The sequence below is a fragment of the Manis javanica genome, chromosome 2, assembly GCF_040802235.1.
Source record: "Manis javanica isolate MJ-LG chromosome 2, MJ_LKY, whole genome shotgun sequence".
Lineage (NCBI taxonomy): Eukaryota > Metazoa > Chordata > Mammalia > Pholidota > Manidae > Manis > Manis javanica.
In genome coordinates, this window is record NC_133157.1 from 186,990,491 (window position 1) to 186,996,346 (window position 5,856).

General features: G+C 48.9%; 1 long non-coding RNA gene across 2 annotated transcripts; it reads right to left on the reverse strand.

Moving 5' to 3' along the window:
- Positions 1–1,220: 1,220 nt before the first annotated feature.
- Positions 1,221–5,087, reverse strand: LOC118969344 (uncharacterized). Of its 2 annotated transcripts, none has more exons than XR_012128342.1 (3): positions 3,718–5,087; positions 3,110–3,216; positions 1,221–2,053 (listed from the first exon to the last, which is right to left on the reverse strand). It is a non-coding gene; the product is annotated as an uncharacterized lncRNA (long non-coding RNA). The 2 variants fall into 2 exon arrangements; XR_005057289.2 differs by having other exon boundaries at positions 1,222–2,053; positions 3,754–5,086.
- Between the last annotated feature and the right edge of the window lie 769 nt (positions 5,088–5,856).

Consider the following 5,856-nt stretch of genomic DNA (forward strand, 5'->3'; position numbering starts at 1 on the left):
CAGGGAGCACTCCCACCTTCTCCAAGCAGAGTTGATGGGAGTTAAATAAGCCAACCTGCTCCCACAGAGCCTGCATTCGAGGAACGAATGACATCGAGGCCCAGGAGCCCCCAGACTGGAGCCCCTGCCCATCCCTATGATTATCTCCACATGAAAGTTCATTATCCCCCAGGAGGGTCACGGAGAAGGCATAACAGCACAGAGTAGACAAGCAGTGGCTCTACAGCAACTGCCCTGCCAGACAGTGACTGCAACGGGGTGTGGGGGGGACTTGATAATATGGGTAAATGTAGTAATCACAATGTTGCTCATGTGAAAACTTTGTAAGAGTGTATATCAAAGATACGTTAATTAAAAAAAAAACTGCCCAGAATATTAAAATTAAAAAAAAGTTCTTATCCCAAACTGAGGGATGAAAACAAGAATAGGTTCAAAAAAGTTTAGCTAACTTCATGACTGACAGAATCACAAACTAGGAATGAGGAAAAGCCAACAAATTGGAGGGAAATCTCTTCCCTCCTCAGGCAAGCCTTTCTTTCTCCCTCCTTCTGCTGTTGGGCCCTTGCTCCCACCCACTCAGGCATTTCTCTCATTCTCCAGCACTCCTTGATCCCTGCTGCCATCTCTACCACCACCTAGGTCCCTGTTTGATCCCCTCACCTCCCCAAACAAGAAGTGCGGTCGGAGAGGGGCTCTGAACAGCAGCAAATGAACAGTGACCATGTTTGGGGACTAAGTTCTGCATCAAGCAGTCCTGAGTTTCCATTTTCTTGTCCTAGAGCTGTGTGTCCAATGGGGTAGCCACCAGCCACATGTGGCTATTTAAATTTACATTAATTAAAATGGAATAAATTTAAACATTAGATCCTCAGTCACACAAGCTACATTCTATGTGCTCAAGAGACACACTGGCCTAGTGGCTGTTGTATCGGGTGAGGCAGCTAACATTTCCATCCTTGCAGGAATGTTCCATTGAATAGCACTATCTAAATGTTTCTCACCAAAAACTAACAAGGCCACAGGGTACCTTTGTGTGTCTTAGGAAAAGGTACCCCTTCCTCAAGACACCTTACTGACCTTGGAAGGAAAAACAGAGCAATAAGTATTAAAATCTACCATCATGCTGCGGATGGCATCCCTCCGTTGTGCAGTGTGCAGCCTGCACCGTCATATGCAGCCCCTCTGATGAAAGTCCTTCATTAAGCCTTTGAGTTTTACTTCTCTCCATCTTCCCCACTGCAGACCATGGTCTTTTTTTCCTTTTAGGGGGATTTTTGCAGTTGTTTCTTGTATAAATTTCCTGCAGCTGTCATAACAAATTACCACAAACTGGGTGCTTAAAACAAAAGAAATTTATTCTCTCACAGTTCTGGGGACCGGAAAGTAGGGCTGCACTCTCTCCGAAATTGCCCCTCTTCCAGCCTCGGGTGGCGCCAGACTTTCCTTGGCTTGCAGTGGCATGACTCATATCTCTACCTTTGTCTTCACGTGGCCTTCTCGGTATCTGTGAGTTCCCTTCTCCTGCTCTTATAAGGACACTTGTCATGGGATTTGAGACACAGCTGGATTATCCAGAATGATCTCATCTCAGGATTCTTAATTGCATCTGCAGTGACCCTTTTCCAAAATAAGATCATATTCACAGGTTTTGGGGGTTAGGGCATGGACATATCTTTTGGGGATCCACCAGTCAACCCATTCAAGTTCCATGGCAGGAGTGTTTTGATTGCATCCTCAGTCTGGACACCCTCAGCAGTCCTCTACTGACAAGTTTTCCTCTGAACTGAACTGCTGGAGCCTAAAGCAGGGGGTCCTCTCGCCACCAGTAGACACACCCCTGCTGCGGGCCCCAGGGCCCTGATCCATTCCAGCACAGTGCCTTTCCACTCCAGAATCACCTGTAGGGGCCCCACACCTTCTCAATCATCAGGTACAGGTCCATTTCTGTGCTGGAGTCTGTAGCCTTCCAACCTGCCACCACCACCCTCTAAGAACAGCTCTGCTCAGCAGCCCTCCAAAGCTCCAGAAAGACAGTGGGCTGATAAAGACTGGACTGGGGATGTGGGAGGAAAGGAAAGGGGAGAGAGAATAATTATAATAATAACAATAATGATGGCTACTCACACTTACATAACATCGGGCCTATTTTAAGTCTTTTGCGACTGTTAACGTTATAATCCTCACTACAACCCTAGGCCATACATGCCCTTATGCCCATTGAGAGGCAGGGATTTGAGGAGAAAGGGATTAAGTAACATGCCCAAATCTGATAAATTTCAGAGCCAGGATTAGAACCCAGGCAGTCTGGCTCCAAAATCCACACCCTAACTAAAAGAAGACACTGCATAGGCTGGATGTTTCTTGAAACTTGGAGGAGCTACAAGGTGTGTCAGAAGACAGGTGCTTCTAAGTGCTACTGAGTCAATCTGCTGCAGAGGCCATGCAGGTAGAGCTTGGGAGTCCTGTTTAAAGACTTCTGGTTGATGGACTGCGCCTCTTTGAAGAGACTGAGCAAAGCTGGACTGTGTGGGGCCTGGTTGGTATATCACACCTCCAGCCTCCACCTCTTCCTGTCTTTTCCCACCCAGCCTACACACATACATGAGCAAATAAATGAATACAGGAGTGAAGTTCATGATCAGAAGACACAGACTCTCTCAATCCTTCCCAACTCTCCCTGCTCTAGCCTCCTCCCCTCCTCTCCCCACCACACTCAGAACTGAAAGTTCCTTGCCATCTTACTGCTGTGAGGCGTTGAGGGGGAGAAATAGTGACCTGAGGTGGCGGGAGTGTCAGAGAGCATGTGAAATGCCCAAAGCCAAAAGGGGAAGATAAGGAAGGCTTGACCACTTTGTGTGGTGAGGTCTGAGGAAAACTAAGCAGGCAGAGACCAGGCCTAGCACCACTTGCAGGGTGGGGGAAATCCTGGGGGCCTACCTCCCACAGTTTTACAAACTCAACCAACCACACAGGCCAGATTTATGAGATTGGGCACCAGGGAATGTGGTTTTCAGTCTGTCAGGAATTACCAAATGAGACATGCAAGGACAGAGACCAGGGGCAATTCCCAACGTGCTGAGATTGGCGCAGCCTGGCCCAGAGCACTCACTCAGTTCTGCAGGAGGAGGATGGTGTTCCTGGTGTGGACACAGGGAAGTGCAGCTGTTTCCTTTCAGTATTATTTTCTAGAGGAAACTTCACAGACTCTAGCCAAGTCTTGGAGGTAATGGGGGAGGCAGGAACCAGACAATAGCAGAATAACAGAGTTAATAGTGGATATTTCCTCCTGAGCTAGACAGAATTTTCCCGGGCAGCCAAGAGGAATAGGACAGGCCCAAGTTTCAGAGTCAGAGAAGTCTGAGTCGGATTTTGGGCTCCACCACTTACTAACTGGGTGACCTGAGGAAAGTTCCATAACCTCTCAGGGCCTCAATTTGATCTGTAAAAGTGGAACTAAAACCACCTCACAAGATTATCAGAAATGCTCTCCTCTTAGGCTGTCCTTCCTTTCTCAGCACTCCCATGAATGCTCTGGTCCAACATTCAAGTGGAAACTTCCCAGGCAGGCCTGCCCTTTTCTCCCTCCCTCTCACTATCCTGGGAAAGGACACAAGAGCAGCTCCCCCACAGTGCTGGGGGGAAGGCCCTGAGGAGGACCTGACCCTCATCAGAGCTGGCACAGTAGGGGTCAGGGAAGGTGGTGGGTCTGCAACTCACCCAGCCGGAGCCCTGAGGCAGGCAGGCTCCACTCACCTTCTGGGGACAGATGTCTGCACTCTCACCCAGCAATCTTCCCAGGACTGCTGGGGAACAGGTGCCTACACTTGGCCTTCCCAGGGTACTTTTTGGTAGTACACAAATAGCTAGTCACCCAGCTAATGTCTCTGGATCAGCACTTCAGTCCTATAGGGAAGGCCCCGGAGAGATTCAATGACCTCAGCCCCAGAGCATGTGGGGGAATTCAGTGTGGGGCAGGGCTGCCACAGCCAGGCCTGAAGGGGAGGTCCGTGCAGGCTGGGGAGTTTACAGGCTCAGCTGAGGCGTGGGCAGTGCCACTATACCTCTGGGGCAGGATGACCTCTTGAGCCCATGGGAGACAGGCTGGCATATGGTCTGGGTGCACTTGGAGATGTTGCCACCTTGAGCCTGGCTTCTCCTCACTGGCAACTACAGGGAGAAGCCTGAGTTGTTTTCAGGTTGTTTTCAAGGCTTCCCTCTACAGCTGCTGGGCACCGCCTGTCCCCTCCAGGGAGAAACAGAGCTCTGAGAAGAGGCCCAGTGCCTTTTCCCAGGGCCCCACCAGGGCAGCCTGAGACTCAAGGCCTGGCCTCCCTGGAGTCCCTTTCATTTAGCCTATGCCTGCCTGCCTCTTTTCCAGAATTCTCTCTTTGGTCTCTCCCTACTGGGGTGGATAAAGCAACCACCTGAGGTTGTCAGATTGAGCAAATACAAATATATGATGATCAGTTACATTTGAATTTCAGATAAACAATAATAGATTTTTAGTATAGGTATGTCCCATGCAATATATGGAACATACTTATACTAACAAAATATTCATCATTTTATCTGGAATTCAAAGTTAACAGGCCATCTTGTATTTTATCTGGCAACCATGGCCTCACCTCATTCTTTACATTCTACGAATGTCCTTTTTTTTCTGCTTCTTATCTGTGAGGAGACAGTTGGACAACAGGACATATGAAAGGCATTAGTGTTTTTCATGTTATTGCAGTTATTAATCTGGTTTTAAAACTATGAAACACTACTGATTGCAAACATTTCTTAATCTGAACTTCTTATTAACTACATATTTCATAATTACCTATTGTAATAAAATCTCCAGTGAATAATTTCTTTTCCTTCACTCTTCTCTCTGATTTCTGTTATCTGTGTGTGTTTTGGAAATGTCCTGCTTGTATATAGGAGCCACCCTATTCTTACCTTATCAATGGCTGTTGAAGGAAAATACTCTTTCACCTTTCTCTTTGGTTCCTTTTAAGAAAAGCCCAGCCACCATGCACCCTGTTTCCCTTTGGAAAGGGAAGCTGCTAGGCGGGTCCAAGCTTTCTTGTGATGGAGGATCACTAGTGAATGATGAACACCCCTGCAAAATTATCAAAGCTTGGAATTATGCTCTAGACTTGGAGTGTGTGACTCGAGGCCTGATCCTACAGGCCAGGACCACAGGAGAATCTCCAGCTGGGTATGCTTAGGGCTGTGCCTTCTATTTTTAACTACTTTGGCTCTTTTTCCCATCTTTTTCCCCCAAGGTAATAGTAATAGCAGTGTTCCAGTGTCCAGGGTCACAGGAGTAAGAAGTGGCCAGAGCTCCTCCAGGGCAGGTGCAGAGGATCTGGATCTCTACCTCTGGGCATTTGGCAGGTATCTGAGCCATGTTCCAAGAGCACCTCAGCTGGAGGGTCTGCAGTGGCAGCCACCTGGCCACAGAGAGGCCCGACTCTTAAGTCACTGGGGAAGAACCCTTGGGAACATCCTGGCTCCAGCTAGGCAGTACCTTGGCAAGGCACCAGCTTGGGGCCCTCCCTGCCCTTGCAGTAGAACCAGCCTCTGCCCAGCCCAGCTAAGTCCGGAAGCTCAGGACCCAGTCCTCTGACGTCAACCTTCCTCAGCCAAGCCAGGCAGAGACTCCTGGGCTGGCCCTGAGCAATCCAGCTGCAGGTCCTCTCCAACCTCCTAACTCCTGCCTCTTCCCACGCCTCCCTCCCATGATTCCCAAGGACTTTGTCAGGGAGCCTCAGGCCAACATCACACCCACCTTGGCTCAGAGAGTGTGAGACAATGTGCACACCACTCAGGAGTAGCTCCATTGAGCTCCCAGGTTGACAGCCTGGC